Here is a 10,431-nt window from a genome sequence, read left to right on the forward strand (position 1 = left end):
CCCTAGTGTATGTGTAGTACGTCTGCATGTGCATAATACTATGTGTCGCACACGGAAAGACACACAAGGTGCCCCACTGATCATCCTGACGTGAACCCCTCTCTCCAGCTGCCGTTACCAGCAATATGTAGACATTGCTACATGCATATCAATGACCGCACTAAGTCAATAAGAACTGTGTACTTGTACAGCAGGTGGCAGTCTACACTGTTTGAGGAGGGGAGAAAAACTACTGGACAAGTAGCCAGTGGTCTCCTTTTCCTACCTTCTGCTGTGCCCTCTTCACTTCACCTCAGTTTCAGTTTAGACTTTATTTGAACAGGGACAGCACATATTAATGAACATAAATGTAAATGTGTGAGACGGTGTTAGCCAAAGCTAATTTTCAACTGTTGTCCCTGGGCCTGGTGTTAAAAAGCCGCTAAAAAATAAAGCATAATATATATAAGTACCTAGCTTAGCTTCAGTTTAGCCTAACCTGAAAAGACAGGAAATAAGGGAAGATGCCGGGACTCGGCTCTCCCACAGAATGTACTAATTGCTTGAAGATGAGTATGAGGATTGTAGAGCTGGAGGCTCGGGTTTCTACCCTGTACCAAATACAGCAGAATGAGCAATTCCTTGACTCTATGTTTGAAGCTACTACAAATATAGCCAACAATACCATGATTGAGACCTGGCCTATGCTAGTAGCTACAGAACAGCACCACCCAAAAGACGGTCCTTGGCACAACCAAGGAGCTAGACCAAAGCAGTGGATCACCGTCAAGGATAAAAGGAGAAAAAAACGAACCAGGACCTCACCCCCGGTACCGCCAGGAAATAGTTTCAACCTACTCTCAGAAACATGCATATCAACACCCAAAGCAAAGAGACATAGAAGCGTGGCTAACAACGCTAACGAAGCAAACAGCGAGCGAAACGGAGCTCACGCTAACAACGCTAATAGCAAGAATACCGGAGCTCACGCTAACACTAGCGAAGCAAACAGCTGGCATGCCGGAGCTCACGCTAATGCTAGCGAAGCTAACAGCCGGCACATCGGAGCACACGCTAACGACGAGACGACGAGGAAAACAGCCACTAGCGACACGGCTAGCAAACACGACCCAGACCGAGCGAACGGCTAACAGCGAAGAGACTATCATGCGCCGAGAACGTCGCGGTAGCCAACGCCGAAGGTACGGGACCAGCGTTAACATGCCGGCTATTGAGAAGGCTAACGAGGCTTCACCAAGGCCACAGGACTGTGGAAAGAACCGGCAGACTAGGCCTAGCCCAAAAACAAACGGCCCCAAAACTGTTGGAAAGAAAAATGCTAACCTCACACAGAAAATAGACTGTATACTGATTGGAGATTCCACAACAAGGTATATGGAGATGGCAAACACAGAAAATATCTGTCTAGACAATACATCTGTGAAAGAGCTGGCCGAAAAACTTCCAACACTAATCAGACCGGGAATAACAAAAATTGTCATTCACTCTGGATCGTTTGACATCCTGCGAAAGAAGACTGGCACAGAGACTTTGAAAGACGATTTCACACGTTTAATGAACACACTAGACAAACATCAGTCTGTGTACACAAACACTGATGTGTCCATCAGTGGACCAATTGCATGCTTTCGCAGAGGACAGGAAGCATTCAGTCGACTCCTAAATTTTAATTCATGGTTAGGGGCTGCATGTCTCGTACACGGCCTGAAATTCATTGACAACTTCAATGTTTTCTGGAATAACCCAGAACATTTTCAAAGAAATGGCTTCTTCCCAAATCGCTTAGGTTCAAAGCTCCTATCAGCAAACATGCGTCATGCCTTGATGGCCTCCAAGAATATTAAGCTCATACCAGCACGAGAGATAGTCATGAAGGACACAATCTCACCACGAAGTACAGCAGCACAAGACGTCCCCCCCCCCCCCCCCCCCCCCCATATCACACAAGGCCATCTCGTCTGATCAAATGTCCCCGAAAGCACAGTGCAGTCAGTACGGTGCAGAATAGCACAATTGCCATGCCATCTCTCAAAACATACAAGTAATCATAACCAGCCAATGGCATGGTGAAAAATATACGCCATCAATGCGTTTACCTGCTATTAACCTCAGGGCCATCACGGTCAAGCCAAAGCAGACCTCCTCTAAAGAAGTCCAACAAATAAAATTAGCTTTCCTAAATGTCAGATCACTGAATAATAAAACATTCTTAGTAAATGATCTGATTAAAGAAAATAACTTAGATTGCATCTGCCTAGTAGAGACATGGCTAAATAATGACACAGCTACATCAATAATGATAGAAGCTTGTCCACCAGACTATAACTTTTTTCAAATACCCAGAAAAAATAAAAGGGGCGGAGGAGTTGCAGCAATCTTCTCCTCAAAACTCTTGTTTAGAATCACAGAACTAGGCGAGTTCATGTCAATGGAATATCTTGCCATTGAACTAAAAACAGAATCAACTATTATTGTCACAATATACCGCCCGCCTAGACACTCACCAATATTTATACAGGAGCTCTCTGAACTGATCTCACTATGTGTTACCGGATATGATAAGGTGATCCTAAATGGAGACCTGAACATCCATTTTAATAAGAAAACAGACTCCAAAACTATGGAACTAAAAAATCTACTGGATAGCTTTGACCTAATACAGCATATAACAAATGCAACTCACCGGCTTGGGAATACACTAGACTTAGTTATAACAACAACCAGTGGCGAATCCTTGTGGAAGCCAACGGAAGCCATGCCTCCCTATACATTTCATATCAAATTATGAAATATGAAATATGAAAAAAAAAAAAAAAAAAATATAATTTTTTTTTAATATAGTTTACATTCATTTTCATCTGTGCATCTGTGTTTTTTTTTTATTTTTTTTTTAATGTCTCCCTCTTCTCCTTCTCACTCCCTCTAACACACTGTCAGACTGTGCTCACTACTGCAGCTAGTATAGGAGAGAAGCAGTGGGTAGGTCTCTTTCTCCAGGCTTCCAGCATTATAGAGTGAGTCCAAACTCCAAATCCGATCCTAGCCAATCAGATTCGAGCTGACTGCCACTGGCCACACCCTAAAAGTTTAAAACGGAGCTGGGAGGAAGACGTTCAGCATAATATTCCACCTGGAGGCGGGGCAGGTGCCATATTTTCCCCTCTGCACTCTGAACATTGTATTAACCCGTAACTGTTCCCACGGGCCGAATATTGCCCCGATCCTCGCGAGATTAAATCCACGGGGACCTCTCGGCGTGCCGAAGCTTTTCCTAAATCACTTCCATCATCGAAAACGAGGGGAAAAGGTCGGCTCGCGACCCTGAAAATGTCGCGTGATTTTAAAAACGCTGTATTAAGTGAGCCTATTATGGGATCCACGCGAGCTTTCTATCGTGGAAACATCTGGGCGTCCCGCAACTTTTACTGATTCACATGTAGCCCCTAAAATGCTTAGAAAAGGAAAACAGAAAGCGTGGAATAAACTCGCCGAAACGGAAAAGTGTCCCACGGGCGCGCCGTGATTCCGATCCGCGTGAAAATATTCACGGCCATAGAGGAGACCGTGGGACACCTTTTTGCAACCGAATATGTGTCTCGAATTTGCTCCCACGCGGCGCGCAAAATCGCGCAAGGAAAAATCGGACCAAAAATTAACCAATGCTCCAGCAGTATTAATGACCCTGATGTAAACAAGACAAACGTCTTTCTCTGGTCTGCATCCCCTTATACAATTGTGTGTGAATGAATGAAAACTTTATTAACAGATTGCAGAATGGGTACAGTACAGTACAGCTCAATACATACAATTGTTAAGGGGATGCAGACCAGAGAAAGACTTTCGTCTTGTTTACATCCCATATTGTATGTATTGAGCCGTACTGTATTGTACCCATTCTGCAATCTGTTAAATAAAGTTTTCATTCATTCATTCATTCAGTCCCCCATTTTCAATTCATCGTAAATGTGTATTGAGCCGTACTGTATTGTACCCATTCTGCAATCTGTTAAATAAATAAAAATAACGTTTGACTGGCCGCCGAGCCATACTGTAGTGTACATGGTGACTGCTTGACTTTAAAAAAGAAAAGAAAAAAAAAAAATTATTAATAAAAATATTGAATAATTTTTTTTTTAATAATTTTTTTTTGTCTTCCCCTGTTATTTTACCCACGCGACGCCACTGACAACAACTGGGCTAAGCATAACAAATATCTCAATAACTGAATTACCTCTCTCCGACCATCACTGTATATTTTTTGATACTCAAATAACCCTTACTAAAACAAAAAAAGAAATCATAGTTAAAAAGAGGCTCCTAAACGACAAAGCTGAATCAAAGTTCATTGATCTTATCAGACTACATGAACCACACAATCATGACAGCTCTCTAAATGAAATGGTAGAAAATCTCAATGATGCAATGTCATCTATATTAAATTCTGTCGCCCCATTAAAAACGAAAAAGAAGAAAACTAGAGCCTCGCCCTGGTTGAACTATAATACGGTCAACAAAGAAAAAAGGAAATGTCGTGCAGCGGAGCGAAAATGGAGAAAAACAAAAACCACCATATGCTGTGATATATACAAAGATGCTTTAACTGCTTATAATAAAACCATCCGCTTAGCAAGGACAGATTACTTCTCTAAAATCATTACAGAAAATGCTGGAAACTCCAGAATCCTCTTTTCCACTATTAATGTACTACTCAACACTGCCCCTACACCTCCTCAGTCATCAACGGTTAAGTGTGAAGAACTTGCACTATTCTTTAACAACAAAATAACCTTGATCAGGGCCAGCATTACTCATGATGGAAATAAAGTTGATTGCAGCAAACCGTGCAATGTAACCATGAGAAGTTTCACATGCATCACATTAGATGTACTCTGCAAAACTGTCTCAGAATGTAACTCCTCCACCTCAGACATTGACCCTATACCTACAGCTTTCTTCAAACGGGTATTTAATAGTGTTTCAAGCCATGTGCTAGATATCATAAACACTTCCCTTAGGACTGGTATTTTCCCGGATGCCTTTAAAACAGCAGTTGTAAAGCCATTACTAAAAAAACCTAACTTGGATAGTAATGAAATGGCAAATTATCGTCCAATATCCAACCTACCATTCATTAGTAAAGTACTTGAAAAGATAGTTTCAGTTCAAATAAATTCCTTTCTTGAAGAAAACAACATCTTAGAAGAATTTCAGTCAGGATTCAGAAAATATCATAGCACTGAAACTGCCCTCACCAAAATAATCAGTGACCTCAGGCTAAACTCTGACGAGAATAAGATCTCCATCCTTATCCTGCTAGATCTCAGTGCAGCATTTGATACAATCGATCACGATATTCTAATCGATCGTCTTGAAAACCATGTCGGTTTCTCAGACCATGTGCTGGGCTGGTTTAAAACATACATCAGAGGGAGGAAATTCTATGTTAAACTAGGAGATCACATGTCTGATATATACGACAACAACTATGGAGTTGCACAAGGGAGTTGCTTAGGTCCTTTACTCTTCTCCCTTTACATGTTACCGCTGGGTGATATCATCAGAGAACATAATGTAGATTTCCATAGCTATGCGGATGATACACAACTGTACATATCTGCTGAACCAAATGATACAGCGATTAGCTCCATTACAGACTGCTTACTGGCAATAAATAAATGGATGAGTAAGAACTTCCTGAAACTAAACGAGAACAAAACTGAAATTCTAATTATCGGCTCCAAAACTAAAAAAGAAACATTAATAAAGAACCTGGTGGGACTAACCCCTTGGATCAAATCTGAGGTCACTAGTCTTGGGGTTATCATAGATTCAGAATTGAACTTCAATTCTCATATTAGCAAAGTGACGAAAACATCGTTCTTCCATCTCAGAAATATAGCAAAAGTACGACCATTTATTAATCAGAACGATGCTGAGAAGCTAATTCATGCATTCATATCTAGCCGGTTAGACTACTGTAATGCACTTTTCACAGGTCTCCCTAAGAAAACCACAGAGAGGCTTCAGCTAATCCAAAACTCTGCAGCCCGACTGCTAACTAGAACCAAAAGGAGAGAGCACATTAGTCCAGTCTTAGCTGCTTTACACTGGCTTCCTGTGACATTTAGAATTGACTTTAAGGTCCTTCTCCTTACATACAAAGCTCTAAATGGACAGGGACCTAGCTACATCGCCAATACTCTAATAAATTACACACCAGCTAGAACACTGCGATCATCAGCTGCTGGACTACTAGAGGCTCCCAGAAGCAGTCAAAAGAGGATCGGTAATGCAGCCTTTATCAACTATGCCCCAAAACTATGGAACAAACTACCCCAAAACATCAGGGAAGCCAACTCGCTAGACATCTTTAAAAGACAGCTTAAAACCTATCTCTTTGCTCAGGCATTTCACTGATAGATATCTGCTACCACCTAGTGGCAAGAGGAAACATCAGGGATATCCTGACACAACTTGTATTTATTCTTACCCTGCCTACTCTTTTACACTGCCTATCAAATTCATGTGTCGGTTATTGCACTTTTTACTTCTTACTGATGACTATTTTTAAACTGAATCATTTTAAACTATTCTTATTATTTGCTAGATCCAAATGTGAAACACTGTGATTATTTGTTCATGAATTACAGGAGTATTACTGAATAGAGAGCCTATTAGGATGCTAGATCCTAATGTGAAACACTGTGATTTGCCATATCTTGCTATGCTCGCTCATGCCTGTATTTTTTATGTCCGTCGGTTATTGCACTTTTTACTTCTTACTGATGACTATTTTTAAACTGAATCATTTTAAACTATTTTTATTATTTGCTAGATCCAAATGTGAAACACTGTGCAATAAGTCCCACTATTTAGTATGGGTTTGTGTCCCTGTGATCTAATATCACTAAAGTTACAGTGTGGGTTTGAGTCCCTGTGATCTAGTATCACTAAAGTTACAGTGTGGGTTCGAGTCCCTGTGATCTAGTATCACTAAAGTTACAGTGTGGGTTCGAGTCCCTGTGATCTAGTATCACTAAAGTTACAGTGTGGGTTCGAGTCCCTGTGATCTAGTATCACTAAAGTTACAGTGATCTAGTATCACTAAAGTTACAGTGTGGGTTCGAGTCCCTGTGTGGGTTCGAGTCCCTGTGATCTAGTATCACTAAAGTTACAGAAGTATGTTGGGAATTACAGGAGTATTACTGAATAGAGCAGTGGTTCCCAAAGTCGGGGTCGCGACCCAAAGGTGGGCCGCGAGCAGCCACGGATGGGCCGCGAGATGATTTAAAAAAAATAAAAATAAAAACATTTTTTTTATTTTTTTATTTTTTATTTTTTTATTTAAATTTTTTTTGTCAGGCCACTGAACTTAGAAGCAGGCCAGGACAGTGTTTCTAGTTGTATTCTAAAATTATATTCTATTGTATTCTAAAATGTGACTATATGGTTTTATATTAAATTAATAAATAAACAAAAACGAAAAATCTACTTATTTCAACAAACATTTCAAACTAAATAACAGATTATGCACATAAAACGCTGAAAACAACCGAATAAACAATAGTATTTTAATGAGGCTATTATTATTATCATTATTATTTTGCAACAAGTTAGCCCTCTCATAAATAGCACATAAAAATGAATAACTAACTTGAACTAACTTAATAGGATTGAAGTGATATTTGGCTTAAAAAATCTGTCGCATGACAAAAAAAAAAAAAAAAAAGCCAGACGATGTGCATTGGGCCGCGGTTCTCTGACGCCTTATTTTCTCGGCCCCGGCCTGAAAAGTTTGGGAACCCCTGGAATAGAGAGCCTATTAGGATGCTAGATCCTAATGTGAAACACTATGATTTGCCATATCTTGCTATGCTCGCTCATGCCTGTATTTTTTATGTCCGTTCTATTTTATAATTTTTTTTACTATTTTTAAACTGAATCATTTTAAACTATTTTTACTATTTGTGTTACTGAAAACTGTAAGCGGAGAGCCTATTGGGATGCTAGATCCTAATGTGAAACACTGTGATTCTACCTGTCTATCTTTTCATGCTCGCTTATGCCTGTATTTTTTACTGTTGTGAAGCACTTTGAACTGCAACCTCTGTATGAAAAGTGCTATACAAATAAAGTTATTATTATTATTATATGGGATATGGCAGATACAGTTAATTAAGAACCTCACGTCATGGATCTGTTTTTCTGGATGTAAATAGTAAAATGTAAACGCAATGTGGTCTACTCTACAAGCAACACAGAGTGTGTTTGGTTTATTGATAATCGGACAACTGTTTAAAAAAGAAAAGAAAAAGGCAACAGAGTTTGACATCGTAAATATCGGAGACCTCAGACGGAGCCTTGTGAACTACAACAGCGGTAAAAGAGCTATCGGTCCATTTCCCACACTTTCACAGGATGGAACCAGGATCGGGTTTTGCGATTCGATGGTAAATGGAAATGGCCATGTGCAAGGTAAAGTGATCCATAGCCAACGTCAAGTCAAGTCAGCTTTATTTATATAGCATGTTTACAATAACTAAAAGCCACCCTAAGTGCTTTACAGGTAGAACACAAGAAAAAAATGAACACGTACAGTACAGTAACAAATAAAATACACTAAATTACAGTAAATAATTATAGTACACTAAGAAACAAGAGCAAGGTGCAATATAAAAAGAGACAAGAAGTAATAAAATAGATACAGAAAGTCCAGAGTAACAGCAAACGTAGAACAGGTGGCAGGCTAACTGATCAAAGGCCAGGGAGAAAAGCGTAAACTAGGATTGTACTTCCTCTGTCAAAATACTTCCCAAAGGTCAGTGAATACCACGATCACAACACCAGAGGGAGCTCCACAAATCATGTCAAACCCAGATTCGGCTCAAACAAGGGACTAAACCCGTTTAGCAATTATTCCACATCAATGTGGAACACCCTACCCAAAGCTGTAAAGGAATGTGAATCACTACCCACTTTCAAAAACACTCTCAAAGAACACCTACGGGAGACTGCAATTCGAAACTGGCCCCTACAAATGTCCTAACCCAGTTGTACAGTAAATGACCAAGCATGGCTTTGTCAGTATTCCAGTGTACAGTGCCCCCCCCCCCTACCCAACCCCCCCCCCACCTCCAATGTACAGCCCCCCCACCCCACCTACCCAACCTCCTCCAATGTATATACACTCTTTTTCTGGACACTTTTTGTATCACAAACAGTACTGTATTTGCAAATCTGGTATGTCATAAATGTATAGATGTAGCAGTACTGTCTATCTGTATGTCGTGTGTGTCATGTTATGATGAATTGAAAATGGGGGACCCTGATGTAAACAAGACGAAAGTCTTTCTCTGGTCTGCATTCCCGTAACAATTGTATGTATTGAGCTGTACTGTACTGTACCCATTCTGCAATCTGTTAATAAACTTTTCAATCAATCAATCAATGTTCTGATGTGCATGTGCAGTGTGTGCCCACTAGAGGGCGCAATTTCCCTGTAATTCACAAAGAAATCTGCATGCGCAGAAGTGCTTTCTGTTTTTGATTGATTGATTGAAAATTGTATTAACAGATTGCAGAATGGGTACAATACAGTACAGCTCAATACACACAATTGTTAATGGGATGCAGACCAGAGAAATACTTTCGTCTTGTTTACATCAGGGTCCCCCATTTTCAATTCATCATACCATTTTCAATTCTTCATAATTGTTATATCATAATTTCTGTCACTTAGAAACAGTTGGGGGAAGTCAATTAATGACGTTTTTTCAGGCATTAAATTGTTAGGAGGATAATCCTAAACTGATCCTGCCGGCTCTTGGGCGGTAGTGTTGCTCATGACATTTACAATGTAAACAGGACTCGCTTCGTTATGCATTTATTACACTCTTAAAGCAAGGAAAAAGCGTCACATTATTGAAAATGTTATATTAATGTTTGTTTGTGTGGGTGAAGTCATAGTGTATGTAAATGGTGTATATAAAAAATAAATAGTAGACTATCAAAATAATTCAAGACAAAAAAAAGTCTAAACTCTGTGTGAAAGTGTTTACTATGAATGAATGAAAACTTTATTTAACAGATTGCAGAATGGGTACAAACGTACAATACAGTACAGCTCAATACAAACAATTGTTAAGGGGATGCAGACCAGAGAAAGACGTTTGTCTTGTTTACATCAGGGTCCCCCATTATCACCATTACTTTGGACCATTGTGGTAACTAAGCTACAGGTATACTTTTGCATAGCCTGTACAGCATTCAGCTTTCATAACCTTGTAATTACCTATAATAATCAATAGCTTCAGCTTCAGCCTATTCAGACTACAGGTCATAAGAACGGGTAAACGCCAGCCGTGCCCAACCTAATGCCAAGGTCACCAAGTTGATTCTACCCCTCCGTGTTGTAGAGGGATGGGCTAAAGT

The sequence above is a fragment of the Notolepis coatsorum genome (assembly GCF_963971535.1).
Source record: "Notolepis coatsorum genome assembly, chromosome: 13".
In the NCBI taxonomy this organism is placed as follows: Eukaryota; Metazoa; Chordata; class Actinopteri; order Aulopiformes; family Paralepididae; genus Notolepis; species Notolepis coatsorum.